Here is a 16,383-nt window from a genome sequence, read left to right on the forward strand (position 1 = left end):
CACAAGCACTTGTAGATATTGACAAAACTTTAGCTACCTGAAAAGGAAAAACAGAGAGGATACAAATAACTAAAATCAGAAATGAAAGGGGAACATTTCTACCAACCCCCCCCAAATAAAAGACTGTAAGAGGATGCTATGAATGTCTGTATGCCAATAATTAGATAACCTAGATGAAATGGACAAGCACAGAAGCAACCTACAGTAACTCAATAAGAAATAGAAGATTTAAACCAACCAAGTATTAGTAAAGAGATTGAATCAGTAACCAAAACCTCCCAACAAATAAAAACCCAGGACCATATAGCTTCACAGGGGAATTCTACCAAACAGAACAAGAAGACACCTCTAATTCTGCTCAAACTTTTTCCTAAAAATTGAAGAGGAGGGAACACACCCTAATTCATTCTATGAAGCCAACATCACCCTCATAACAAAGCCAGATAAACACACCACAAGAAAAGAAAACTGCAATCCAACATCTCTTATAAATATACATGAAAAATCTTCAACAAAATACTTACAAACCACCCTCCCTTCTATGTGGGACATGACACACAGGGGTGTAAATCTCCCTGCCAATGTGGGACATGACTACTGGGGATGAGTCTGGACCCAGAATCATAGATTTGAGAAAGCCTTCTTGACCAAAAGGGGGAAGAGAAATGAAACAAAGTAAAGTTTCAAGGGCTGAGAGATTTCAAATGGAGTACAGAGGTCATTCTGAAGGTTATTTTTATGCATTATATAGATATCCCCTTTTACTTTTTAGCATATTAGAATAGTGAGAAGGAAATACCTCAAACTGTTGAACTGCAACCCAGTAGCCTTGTTTCTTGAAGATGAGTGTATAACTTTATTGCTTGTACAGTGTGACCATGTGACTGTAGAAAATCTTGTGGCCCACACTCCCTTTATCCAGTGTATGGACACATGAGTAGAAAAACGGGGACAAAAAAGTAAATGAACAGCACAGGGGAGTGGGGAGATGGGTTGTTTGGGGAGTTCTTTTTTACTATTATTTTTATTCTTATTTTTATTTTTATTAATTGTTTGGAGTAATGAAAAATGTTCAAAAATTGACTATAATGATGAATGCACAACTATATGATGATACTGTGAATAAGTGATTATACACTTTGCATATCTGTATGGTATGTGACTATATCTCAATAAAATTGAAAGAAAAAACATACTATCAAACTGAGTCCAAAAGCAAATTAAAAAAATTATACACCATGATCAAATGAGATTTATCCGTGGAATGCAATGGTGGTTCAACGTAAGAATATCACTTAATGTAATACACCACATTAACAGAATGAAGGAAAAAAAATCCACATAATCATCTCAATTGATGTAGAAAAGTCTTTTGAAAAAAATCCAGCACCCTATTATCATAAAACAAAACAAAACAAAAACAAACAAACACTTAGAATACTAGGAATAGAAGGAAACTTACTCAATATGAAAAAGTACATTTATGAGAAGCCCATAGCTGGCATCCTACTTAACGGTGAAAGACCGAAAGCTTTCCTTCTATGATGAAGAAAAAGACAAGGATGCCCACTGTCACCACTGTTACTCAACATTGTACTAGAAGTTCTATCCAGAGCATTCATGCAAGAAAAAGAGATAAAAGGCATCCAACTTGGAAAGAAAGAAGTAAAAATTTCCCTATTTGCTGATGATATGATCCTAGATATGGAAAACCCTGAAAAATCCACAACAAAGTGCCTAGAGCTAATAAACAAAATCAGCAATGTGATGGGGAACAAGATCAGTAACAAAACATCTGTAATGTTTCTATACACAAGCAATGAACAATTGGAAGAAGATATCAAGAAAAGAATTCCATTCACAAAAGCAACTGAAAGAATCAAATATCTTTGAATAAATCTAACCAAAGATATAAAAGGTTTGTACACAGAAAACTACAAAGCATTGTTAAAAGAAATCAAAGATGACTGAAATAAATGGAAGGACATTCCATGTTCATGGATCGGAGACTAAATATCATTAAGTTGTCAGTACTAACCAAAGCAATTTATAGATTCAAGACAATTCCAATCAAAATTCCAACAATATTCTTTGTAATAGAAAAGCCAAATATCAAATTTATATGGATGGGTGTGTGACCCCAAATAGCTAAAGCCATCTTGAAAAAGAAGAATAAAGTTGGAGGACTCATACTTCCTGATCTTAAAACTAATTGCAAAGCCACAAGAAATCAAGATGGCATGTTACTGGCACAAGGACAGAAAAATAGACCAATGGAATCAAGTAAAGAGCTCAGAAATCAATCCTCATATTTATTGTCAACTGATTTTTGACAAAGTATCAAAAACCACTCAATTGGGAAAACAAAAGTCTCTTCAACAAATGCTTCTGGAAAACTGGATCTCCATTTGCAAAAGAAAAAAAAAAAAAAAGAAAGAAAGAGGACCCCTACCTCACACCAAATATACAAAAATCAATTCAAAATGAATCAAAGACCTAAATATAAGAACTAGCACTATCAAACTCTTAGAAGAAAATGTAGGTAAGCATCTTCAGAATCTTGTGTTAGGCAATGGTTCTTAGAATTTATACCCAAAGCACAAGCAACAAAAGAAAAAACATAAATGGAACCTCACCAAAATTTAAAACTTCTGTGCCTCAAAGGACTTTACCATGGAAGTAAAATGACAAACTTCACAATGGGAGAAATTAGCTGGAAACCACCTATAAAGGTTTAATACCCAGAATATATAAAGAAATCCTTCAACTTAACAACAAAAAGACAAACAACACAGTTAAAAAAAAAATGACTTGACTAAATGTCTCCCCCAAAAAGATAAACAAATTGCCAAAAAACACATGGAAAGATGCTCAACATTATTAGGCATCATGGAAATGAAAATCAAAATCACGATACTATTTCACATATGTTAGAATGGCTGATATTAAAAAAATGGAAGATAAGTGTTGGAAAGGATGTGGGGAAACAGGAACACTCATGCTTTGCTGGTGGCAATGTAAAATGGTGTAGCCACTGTAGATGAGTTTGGCACTTCCTCAGAGAGCTAAGTATAGAACTACCATATGGCCTGACAATCCCACTACTAGGTGTATAACCAAAGGAATTGAAAGCAGGAACTTGAACATATATTTTCATACCAATGTTCATAGCAGCACTATTTGCATTTGCCAAAAGATGGAAACAACCCAAGTGTCCATCAACTGATGAATGGATAAGTAAAATTTGGTATATATGTACAATGGAATGTTGCCATAAAAAGGAACAATGTCCTGATGCACGTAAAAACATGGATGAACCTTAAAGACATCATGTTGACTGAAATAAGCCAGACTCAAAAGGCCAAATATTGTATAATCTCATTTATTTGAAACAATTAAAATGAGCAAATTCATAGAGTCAGAATCTTGAATACAGGTTACCAGGGGACAGGGTAGGGATGGAGAATGGGAAGTTAAGGCTTAAAAAGTACAATTTTCCTATTTGGAATGATGAAAATGTTTAGGTAATGGATGGTGGTGATGGTAGCACAACACTGTGATCACAATTAGCATCACTGAAATATATAACTGAATATGATTAAGAAAGAGAAATGTTAGATTAAGAAAGAGAAATGTTAGATTGTATATATGGTAACAGAATAATAATTTTTCAAAATTTTTAAAAATCCATGGAGCTACACTATACCATCAGGGAATCCTAAGTTAAAAATCACAGACTTTAATAGTACAGTTATAAAAATGTGCTATCATCCATTGTAACAAGTGTTCTACACCACTGTAAGTTGTTGGTGGAGAGGTATCCTGTATTTTATTCATGATTGTTCTGTAAACCCACAACTTCTCTAATAAAAATAAGAAAGGATGGGAAGAGAGAAATGGGAAAAACACACACACACATACACACACCAAAAAACAAGCAAACAAAACACCATAAAATATGAAAAGACAGTTATCTGAATAAGCCAAAGGATAAGCAACTTCAGTGTTCACATTATACCTGTGTTGCTGTGTCTCCATTAGACATGTGCAATTTTCTCTGCCCCACTAGACTTTCAGGTCCTAGAGGGACAGGACTACATCACACACACCTGTTTATTCCTAGTGACCAACCTGGAGTGATATATGTGTTTAATATATGTTTTATGAGTGAATGAATGAAAGGGCAAATTTCCTTCCCGATTGGATCTGATAAGTTGGCCCACTTTTCATATCAGCTTCTGTCGTATGCCTGAGATTATTTTCCTCAACCTTGTATCAATATTCTGATAGTTGGATTTTAGAAAGAATCTAGAAAGAGAAAATAAAGCCTAAATATGCTAAATTATCTAAAAGAAAGCAGCCAAACCTTATCCAGGGTAAAATATTCTTGAAGGCTGTGTCCCTCAACTTGTGTCGTCATTCTATCTTGCTTGACTTAAAAAAGGAAAGAATTTCTTAGCACATATCTAATGGTCTCCACTGTGTAAAAGGCTTGTGGATTACATCTGATTGGTTGGTCTGTATTTAGTCAGAGATGATTTTTTTAAACTGCAAGTACTGAAAAACAAAAATAAAATAAGCAAAATAACCTACCTACAGTTTGTGGTCTGTAGCCCTCCTATATAACACAAGGTAAACAGTTGGCATTTCCTGTGCCTCTCACTCATCCTTACTGCATCTATAAAGCCTATTGCTATGCTCTATCTGGCACATGGTTTTATTTCCTGCTTATGGAATATTTCCTGGGACAAAATAGCTATTCATTAAATGCTTTTGTTCAATGAATGAACTGATAAGGACGTCAGCCTTCGTGCATCTTGCTATCTTTCCAGGCACTCTGTTTTGCTGCAGCATATATTCTCCCGAGTTCCCGCCTTCCTCGCTATGAGTAGGTAAAGATTCAGATCATTCTCTAAATCTACTTTTACCCACTGCAGATAAAATAAATCAGATTCAACCATCCAAAGCATGTTTTTTGAGTATTTGCTCTGTGCCATGCAGAAAACATCGGTTTTCAAAACGAAAAGATCCTTTTCCATGCAGAATTTACATGTTGACATGTTTTTTGAGACTCTAACTAAGGCTGGTTTTGTTAATGGAATAAATAGCACTTAAATTTGGATATTTTATTGTATTTTTAATTATATCAAGTAGGTAAAAAAGGTCAGGCTTGGAAAAGGGTAATTCAGAAATACAAATAAGGGTTTTTAAGGATAGTAGAGAAATTTTGCGATTTATGTACATAATACAGTTGTATTCCTTTGGTAGGCCTGTACTAGCATAGCACATTATAAAACAGTATGCCCAAAACAGATGAACTCATGAATGAATAAGGTTAAAGAAGCAAGAACTAGAGAAACTTAACTTGGATTGGGGATTTGGAAGGAATTAACTTTTTAGATTAAAGTTTGCTGGGAGAGCTATTAGACAAGCAGAGATGTAAAATAGTACAATTAGAGAAATACATATGTGGAAGACAATGCAAAACTAAACTGAACTAAATTAATAGCTTGGTATACTCGGGGATCTGCAGTCAGGAAAAGATTGATGGATTTTGTCATGAAGTGCTGATATCACTAAGTACTCTGACACAGAGGCCAGAAATTAAAAGCAAAAACTGGGACTGTGCAATGACTGATGCCTAAACCCTTTGGAAAGACAGATGAGAAAATCATTAGAAGCAGAATCTGAAAGATAAAGAAGAAATTTGATATGGACTGCAGTTGAAACTGGATTTTTTTTTTTTTTTAATGTAAAGAATTTATTAGAAAGGTTACTATATTTCCAAACTTTGAGAATGGGCATTAAGAATGAGGGAACTATGTAAAGTTTACCTGTAGCTAATTGTCTTCTCTCTCCTCCCTGGCTCCTTCCATGAGGTAAACTTGCAAACATCCCCCAGATTGGAAGATGTGGTGACTAAATTATACAACATGTAGAGTGTTTTTACTATCCTCAACTTATTTACCTATCATCATTTAAATAATTCCCTTGCTACACTTAAAATAACACCCTAAAAAGCTGAGAAATTTTGGAAAATTCACCAATTCCTTACATTATTTTAAAAAGTCTTCAACTTAAAAATAGGCTATCCATCTCAAAGAAAAAGCAAGCGTGCAACTCATTTGTGAAATATAATGGTAAAATATTAGAGGATTTCCTTGAAGTTAGGAAAATATGTCCTACTTTGCCATTATTATTTAATTTCCTTTGGAAATCCTCTCTACTGAATTAGATAGAAATTAAATAATATGTAAAAAGGTAGCAGAAAAGAGAAAGCATGATTAGCTTAGAAAACCCAAATAAAATGAAATGCAAATCAACTACAAACTGGTAGAAGTTATTAAATATTGATATAACAAACAATTAGTATTCTATTTGCAAAAAAAGTCTGGTAAACAATATGATGAAAAATATTAAAATGCCATTTTAATGTAAACTAAATATTTTCCAAACTCTAAAAAAAAAAAAAAAAAAAAAAAAAAAAGATAAAATATCCACAGAAAAATAGAGAGATAAGCTGCTTTTGTTCACACTTTAAAAATTTTACTGTTAAGGTGTTAATTCTTCCACTCTTAATTCAAATACAACCTTAATTAGAATTCTAACACTGGTTGGCAAAGTAATTGAAAATATAAATTGAAATGTAAGTTAGGTAGCCAAAAAAATAATGAACAAGAAGAATGACAAAAGGATTTTATTCTCCATGACTATAAAATGCATCATAAAATTTCAATAATAAACAATTAAGGTACTGATATAAAACTATTAATAGATCAAGTAAATTGTAATATATTAACATTTTAATGTAAAAATAAAACTATAAATGATCTAGTAAAAGTATCGTAGGAGAAGGCATATATTTCAGAAGGCAGAAATCAGATGTTAACGTTATTGAAGTGACTGTGTATTTTTACCTTTCTAGAGAAAATATAAAAGTCAAAATACAACAAACAGAGCAAAAGAGTTCTCAAAGAACAGACATTTCCAGATCAGAAGAAGACTGTGCCTTTTGGGGTGGAACATGGGACATAAACTGTTTTGAATTGGTTAAGTGGGATTTTAAATTTGGGTCCTGGTGGAGCTCAGGTGTGACACGTTGGGAAATCGCCGCCATAATGCGTGAGAAAAGAGTTTGTTACTAGCTGGTCACAAAGAGAGAGGGTGGCGATGAGGCATCCTTAGCAAGCTCGGTGGGCTGGGGTAGATTTCCCACGGGAGTCAAGATTGTTTAGTTTAAAGCAAACACAGGCAACAAGGAAAGGGACGGGGGGTCTCAGGGCAGTGCGGATGTTGGCCAGCTGTTTCCGATGAGGTATGTTTGTGGTGCTGATGGAGGCTGCAGGTGCAGGTTAGAGCTCGGGGAGCGTTTCTGACCCTAGGCTGGAAAGCTGTTTATTAACTAGGTCAAAGGTCAGGGTGCACGCAAGTGGTTAGCCAAAGTAAGATGGATGCCGAGGCAGTACACAAAAAATTGTAATAGTTATAACATAAACTTTGCCTTCTTACTCATGTGAAGAAAGGAGCGACAGTATCATCTACTACCTCGAAGCCTACGCCTACAGCAACTTTTCCAAAATGGGGCAAGAGCACGTGAGGATACTGATAGCCAGAAAGCAATAAAGCCCCAAACCATGAAGTAATTAATCTCAAAATACTTAATATTTTACCTACTCAATCAAAAGCAGAGAATATTTTCAAAAAAAAAAGTATCAACTGTAAATGTGCTGAAATACATGTTTTCAAACTATCCCTATAAAATTACATGTTTGTGAGTTAACATTGCATTTAAGAATCAAAAGAGGTGGATCAATATTTTAGTCTTTTTTTTTAAATAAGTCACTTTTAAATGTGATAAAAATGTGTCTTTTTATGTAGCACTTCTAAATGCATAAACATGTAGTTAAGATTTCAGACGTTGAAAACATGTGAAACTTTATAGCACCTCATTAACTTTGAGTACTGCTTCTCTTTTTTTTGCCAAAGTAAATAATTAAATGCTGGAAAAAATTAAAATTTGCAAGATTAGCACAGGCCAATTCAATTATATGAATATCTCATGTTAAACATTGACTCTGTACTAAAGATGATCCTCCTCTTAAAGACTAAGTAAGTTGTTTTGTAGTTTGTCTGTACTAACAAATTTTAATTTTCTGGTGTGTGTTTTAAGATAGTGTGCTGTTCACATAGAAATATTCTGCTCAAACAGGTCTCTTGCCAAAATAGTTAAATGAATCATAGTCACAAGTTAAATTTTTAAATTTGCTGTGACTACTACATGTTAAACCGGTACTACCGAAAGATTTATGCAGAAAAAGAGGATTTATGCAACAAAGGATTTATGCACCGAGAGATTTTGTGTTTCTTTCTGATCTAAAAATTTAACACGTTATCCAATGACATTGTGCTTTACTAATTTTTAACATTTCATTTGATTTCCTAGATTGTACTTTTTTCTTCTTAGGTACGGTACCACATTTCAGTACAACATGTAATATATTCTAAAAATTGTACAAATTCTTTGAAAAAGACATAAAAACTGAAGTAATGTGAAGCTCTGAATTTATCCTGTACAATTCATAATGTACCTGTTGGAAGTTGGTATCACCTATAAGTGACGATGCTAATGAACCAAGGGATCAAAAACCTAGCTCATTAAATATAATTCACCACAGCTAATATATAAAAATGGATAATATAACATGACCTAGTGTTGTTAATCCAGAAATGCAGATTTGGTTTTATATTCTAAATTCAATCCATGTGATCTATCATATCAATACACTAAAATAGAAAAACTATAACATTGTAAGCATTCACCAAAAAAAGCATTAGACTAAATGTCACATCCATTCCTGATACAAATTCTCAGCAAACTACAAACTGACAGGACTTTCCACAAACTGTTAAAGGTCATCTACCAAAAAACAAAACAAAACAAAACTATAACTAACATGATACTTAATGTTGATGCACTTTATTATTTCCTACAAAGGTTAGGAGAAAGACAAGGATGACCTTTCTCACAACTTTTACTCAACATTGTGCTGGAGGTTCTAGCTCAGGAAATAAGACGAAGGGAAAACAAGAAAGACAAACACAGAGGAAAGGAAAAAAGTAAAACTACATTTGTTTACACATCATCATTATCGGTGAACAAAATAGTATGGACTATAGAAAAAGGATAATAAAACTACTAAATCAAATTAATTTTTAAAATATCATTTACAATATAATCAAATTATATGAAATACATAGGGATTAAAATTAAAAGTTTATGTGCTAGACCTGCCATCTGAAAACTAAATCCACCAAAGGGAAAAATCAGCCAATACCTACAAAAAGAAAAGCTATACCATGCTTATGGATTAGAAGACTCAATATTGTTAAAATGTCTTTTTCTGCTGAAAATAAAATATATAGACTCAGTAAAATCCTAATCAAAATCCCAGCAGACATTTTTTTAAACAAATTGTTTATAATTTGTTTACAAATATTTGTGTCTTTACATATATTTGCAGACATATGTTTGCTTAGAATTTGGTTTAGAAATAGAGATTTTAGAAATGTAGAATTTGTATTGTTAATGACCTATATAAACTAAAACAACTTTGAAAAATGAAGAATAAATTTGAGAGGACTTTCACTACTGATTTATTATAAATCTGTAATAGTTGGGATATTGTAGTATCAACATGAATATAGACAAACAGATAACTGGAACAGAATAGTATTTCCAAATATAGCTACACATGTATATGATGAATTGATTGTGACAATGGTGCTGATACAGTTCAACTGGTGCTGGAAAAACTGGATAGCCATATGAAAAAATACTAATAAAAGTTAACTTTTCCCCTTACATTTCACCTCATACATGAATTAACTTGATATTGGTCATACACCTAAATATAATAGCTGAAACTATTTAACTTTTGGAAGTAATCATACAAGAAAACCTTAGTGACCACAGGTTTAACAAAGATTTCTTAATCATGACAATAAATATACAATGCATTAAAAATATGAATAAACTGAACTTCATAAAAATTAAGAACCTCTGATCTTTTAAAGACAATTTTAAGGTAAGGAAGAACTAACCTACAGTGTGGGAGAAAATAAAGGACTTACATCCATTATGCACTTTCAAAACTCAAGCATAAGAAAACAAACAATCCATTTTTTTAAAATAGGCAAAATATTTAGAAAGTTCACCAAAGAAAATATGTGGGTGACAAATTAGCATATGAAAATGATCAGCATCATTATATGTATAAGAAGTATAAATGAAAATCACAATGGGATTCCACTATATACCCACTAATGGCTAAAATTAAGACTAATCATAACAAGATTTGGCAAGGATGTGAACTAACAATGCTGGTGGGAATGCAAAATGGCACAATTTGGAAAACCTTTTGATGGCTTCTTTAAAAAGTTAAATATATAATTAGCTATGAATCTGTCATTACCTGTTTTCACCCAAGAGAAATGAAAGAATTTGCCCAAAGACTTCTACAGGAATGTTTATAACAGCTTTATTCAATAGCCAAAAAATTGGGATCAATCCCAATGTCTATCAACAAGGGAACAGATAGACAAATTGTTCTATAAACATAAAATGAAATTACTGGCATACTCAACAACAAGGATGAATCTCCAAATAATTATGCTGAGTGGAAAAAACAGGCAGTAGATGATCCCATGCATGTAAATTTCTAGAAAATGTAAACTAATCTATGCAACACAAAAAATACCAGTGTTTGCTTGCGAACAGGGCATAGAAGTTAGGGAGGGGTGAGAAAGAGATTACAACGAGAAACAAGGAAACTTTGAAGGGGTTTTGTGTTATGTTCATTTTCTTGATTGTGGTGATGGATATGCAAGTCTATATACATATGTCAAAATGGATTAAATTGTACAGATTAAATATGTGGCATTTATCACCTGTCAATTGTACTTCAATGAAACTACAATTTTTTAAAGATATTATGAGATAGGAGTACTTTTGCTCTCTCTGTCCCTCTCTCTCTCTGGAAATTACTTAAATAAATTATCTGGTGGTAATGGAAATACTCACACCTTGGATTCATGTCATGCTTATCTAATAACAGTATAATAAATTCTTCTGTCAAGAGAGGAATTAATCATTGCTTGGCAAATGACCAGGCAGCTCTTAGGCTTGCTCTTGTAGAATGTGCAATTGTCCACAGGTATATAACTATAAATTGAAAGATTCTGTTTCTATCTTATTCAATTGAATGCAGTCAGTTCTTGATATCCAATAACTTTATGCCTTTCAATATTTAGTTCATTTTCCCTATGATTCTTTCACCTGTAAATTTATGGAAAATTGTGAATTCAACATGATGTCAATTATGATAATGTTATAATATTATGCTATTAATGGAAATCAATAATGCTATATATACCTATACATATAGGCATATCTGCAAATATGTATTATATACTACAAAGATAGACAAATATATATATATATATATATATATATATATATATATACACACACACACACACACACACACACTAGACCCTGAGAAGCTAGGCAAAGCAAATAATCTGAAGACTCAGAAAGGGCCAAGTATACAGCATGACATGCATGGAATGGTAACGCTCAAAGTAGTTTCAATTTTCCAGGTACCAATGCCTAATTCAAGAATAATAAATGTGCTGGGAATGCACTTAGGGTAGATTTGATGTCGTCCTTCAGGACATCAACGAATGTAATGTCCCAGTAATTTATTTATGTCTTCTCTGGATATTTTATAAGCAACCATTGGGCAAAAGTAGTAAGTACTATGCATGGCTTTTAACAGCAGCATATTGGCCTCTAGCTTGAATATCAGATATAACTGAAATTCAGCAGCCTGTGACAAAATTAGGATACACAGTTAATGTGACGTGAAGAGGTCCCATTAACCTTAATGTGCAAGTTACACAGGTTAAGCCCCCATCCTACCTGACTGAACAATGCTCTGTCTTTTAACAATTCATCCTACTCAAATGTCAAGGGGCTTTCCAGGGGATGCTTTTGTCAGCCCACTGAGAAACATTTTCCTGACTCTCAACTAACAAGCTAGCTCTCTGAATCTGCAATGCTCTATCTTTGTACAACTGCTCAAATTTTTGGTACAAATAACGATGGCCATTAAATGGTTAAACAGTAAAACTGTAGTCAAAGGAATTTTGTATTTGATGTTATACTACAGGTTGTATAATAAAGCATAATAAGAACTGTGTAGTGGAGGGATCCTTTTTGTCATATTCATATTGAAAAAACAACTTTTCATCCTGACAAAAAGAAAGGACAGATTACACAACTTTTGTCAGTCCTTTGAGCAACTCAGAGAGAACAGAGAGTATCTGCATAGCAGCACAGATAGAGGATTAGAAAACTCATTCCCTGGGTCAAATACAGGAAGCTTTTAAAAAGCATTTTAAAAGAGGTCACACCATCTTATGTTCCATAATTGCATGTGTGAGTGTGCATGTGTGCACGCCCATGCATGAACAAATTAGGAAAAGGAATAGGAAAGGTTTTATACATACAATTGAAGAAAACTTACAAATATAGTTGAGAAACTAAGAATTTAGCTGTCTGGATAAAAAAGTAGAAATAGCAACAGATAACAAACCCTTTTTGACTAAACCGGAAAACTAGAAAAACTGTAAGAGAGAAACATGGATAATGTAATGGAAAACCAAGAATCAGAGCCAAACAAGTCCTGTTTTATATCAGACTATGAGGTTGTGCTATTTCTTGTTTTCGTAGGCATGATGATTTGTCACACGTTTATGAGTTCCCTCTCTACTGTGCCTCTCTGCAGAAAGATATTTCCCCAGGCCCCTGATTCTGACCTGGTCATGTAACCTGCTTTGGCCAATAAGATGTCTAAACTCTAATACATGTTATCACATGGTTTACTTCTTCCCTACCACCTGGCTCCATCCCTAAACTTTCCCCTTCTGCTATGATAATAACACAAGAAGACATGTAGAGCTGACTCTGATCCATTCAAATATAGCCTAGGAGTCTCCATTAATCCAGCAGAGCCACAGCCAACATCATGTAATAAACCTCAAGAAATAAAGGCTCATCGTTTAAAGTCGCTGAGATTTGGTGCTTTTTTAAAGCTGCAGCAAAACTGACTAAGCATGCATGAAAATAAATGCTGGAAGTTAACTTGAATGCCACACTTTTTTTTTAATGAAGCTTTTGTATATATAATTATTTTATTTAGCATATCTAATTATTGCTATTTAGAAACACTATTTCACACATTGTACATCACTTATTCCAACATTCTGGTTAGCAACAAATCCATTTGTTGGTATGTTTGTTTGCTTGTTTTCTTTGTTTTTCAACAAAGTCCCAAAGTAACAAGTTAACAAATCCCTTCAAGCATTGTTAAGGAAGGATATATAAACCCAAAGAAACCAACTAATGATGTACAGTCAAGATTTCGATGCCCTGACTGGGAAGGCCAAGTTAGCAATCTCCTTCACTACAAAACGGATTCTTAGTAAAGGTTTACCACTAGCTGGATTTGAAACATCCTACACTAAGCACCACTGAGCATTCAATCTCAATTTACCAGGCACTTTTATGCTCCTTTTCTTAAATCACTGCTGCTTTTTCTTGTAAAATAAGGAAATAGGTGGTTAATGACTCTCTTCTTAAGAGAAGTAATATTTAAATCAAGAGAAAACAGTAAGAATTATGGTAAAACAAATACAGCAGTTTCTTTAAGATCTTAGAGTTTTTCTGACTTCTTAAATAATATTTCACCAGAGGGAATAAAAATAATTTCTACTATGCCATGATTTTGCACCGGTTATTGGCACGCTGCCTAACATTCAGATTTTTAAAGCAAAGGAGTGTTAGTTTTTCAGATAATCTGAAAAAAAATGGAATTTTTCTAGAACGTATATTACAAATATAAAGTTTATATTGCATGATTTGTGTATGAACCTCTATGTGCAAGTCAGTTTATAATTTTTGATGAGCAAGTAGAGCCTTAAAGGTGTCCATCTTTCTCCACAAATTGAATTCAGCTTATTATTAGCAAATTTCAAAATTATTTAAACAATATTGCCTCACAGAAAAACAGCCCAAACCTAAAATTAAAAAAAAAAAAGAAATCAAACAGAAAAGGAAAATAAAGAAAAAGAAACTGAGAGAGAATATATTTGAGAATATACCTTTTCCTATTAAATTACATGTGTGTGCAAAACCCCACAGCTTATGTGGGCTAATTAATGGTTTATGAATCCTGTTATAGGTGAGATCAGGGGTTATTAGGTTATTAAAGTTGTGAATGTATTTAGGACCATTACTTCCTAGAGGAACACAATTTGGCAGTTGAAAATATCACACTAAAGTGATCCATAATTCTGGATCTTGATTTTTTTTCCTCTTGTATATAACCCAAGGGCTTTATGTAGTTTCCTTAGCTATGAGTTTAAATGTCTGATCTATTTTTCTTCTAAATGTTTTGCTTGTCTATGTTAACCTTTTTATCCATCTATATTTAGCTTACTCTGTAAATACTTAAAGTGCTGACTGAACTATCTCAAAGGAAAAGGAAGATAGGAAAACTCGGCCTGAAAATCAAGGGAAAAAAGAAAATTTAACTCTTTGTAGTCATTCAGAAAATGGTGTTAGTAGGGAAATACTGCTTCAAGTGTAAATGTATTGTGGAGTTGGCACAAAACCATGCTAAATAAGAAAAAAAAAAAAACAAAACTTTCCTTCATTCTTCCTAATTTAGTGTTGATTGAGTTTTTCAAATTATCTTTATTTAAGGCTGAGATGAAAAGATACCATTACAGAAAATGCTATCTGTTTATAATTACCTAAGTTTCTAGACACAGATTTGTTTTTATCCTAAAGTTTATACAACTTGTCATATATTTTTCTAGATTTTCACCTCTCATCTCATCTCCATCTGGGAAATAAAATATAAAAAGTATATAAACATATAAATCACAATTATTATGGGACAGATCTAGTGATGTGCAACTCAAAGTGAGGTCTCCAGACTTGTGCTGATTTGCAAACTGTTTTTAAAGGTCCTTGACAAGATATTTTAAAGTTTTATAGCAATTTGAAACATCTACATAAGCATCATTTATTCTTATGGTGATTTGAGAGAGTAAAAATGTCTGTGATAAATATAAAATGGGCTTTTTTTTGCATATTTGAATTTTATTTTTCTAGTGTTGTGCTTTTATTTTAATTTTACTAAAGTATCCAATGGTAGGATGCAGATAGGAAATTAAAAAAAATAATAACTTAATCTTTTGGAGGCAGAACTTGTTTGCTGGTTAATTTGCACCTCTCAATCTTGCCGAGATTTGAGGAACAGGGGCCCTGGAGTCAATTTCCAAAGTTCAGATCCCAGGTGCCTGCTTTCTTTCTATGAGACACTGGGTAGTTATTAACCTGTGTCTCTCTCATGATGTATGTGTGGCATTTAGCTCTAAGCCTGACATATGCTAAGTGTTCAACAAATGTCAGTAATATCTATAATTGTTACTCTCCGAGTCAAAAAAAAAAAAAAAATCCCTTACCCTACTTTCTTTCAAGAACCTTCCCATTCGGTTCTGTGTCCTGGTCTAATAAAAACAAGCTTTGTGTGCAACTGACTTTTAGAATTGGGAAGAGGGACATAGTGATATCCATAAATTGAAATGTCTAACCTAGAGACTTTTTTTTGAATGTTCATAGCAGCTTTATTCATCATCAGCAGAAATTAGGAATAGTCCAGTTGTCCATTAATAGGAGAATGAATAAACAAACTATGACACAATCATACATTGGAGAAATACTCAGAAATAAAGAGAGGGATGAACTTTTGATACATGGCCAAAAAAGGCCATGTTCTTTTTTTTAATTGAATTTTATTGAGATATATTCACAAACCATAAAATCATCCACCAAATACAATCAGTCATTCACAGAACTATTATATAGTTGTGCATGCATGACCAAAATCAATTTTTGAACATTTTCAGTACAACTAAAAAAAAGATAAGGATAAAAATTAAAGTAAAAAAGCACACCAAAACGTCTCATGCCTCCCATCTCTCCCTATTTTTCACTTATTTTGTCCTCATTTTTCTACTCTTCTGTCCATGCACTGGATATAGGGCATGGGAGCTACAAGGTTTTCACAATCACATGATCACACACTGTAAGTGATATAGTTATACAATCATCTTCCAAAATCAAGGCTAATGGGTTGCAGTGCAACAGTTTCAGGTATTTCCTTCTTCCAATACACTAAAAACTGAAAAGGAATATCTGTATAATGCATAAGAATAACCTCCAGAATGACCTCTCAAATCTATTTGAAATCT

The sequence above is a fragment of the Choloepus didactylus genome, chromosome 12 (genome assembly GCF_015220235.1).
Source record: "Choloepus didactylus isolate mChoDid1 chromosome 12, mChoDid1.pri, whole genome shotgun sequence".
Classification (NCBI taxonomy): domain Eukaryota; kingdom Metazoa; phylum Chordata; class Mammalia; order Pilosa; family Megalonychidae; genus Choloepus; species Choloepus didactylus.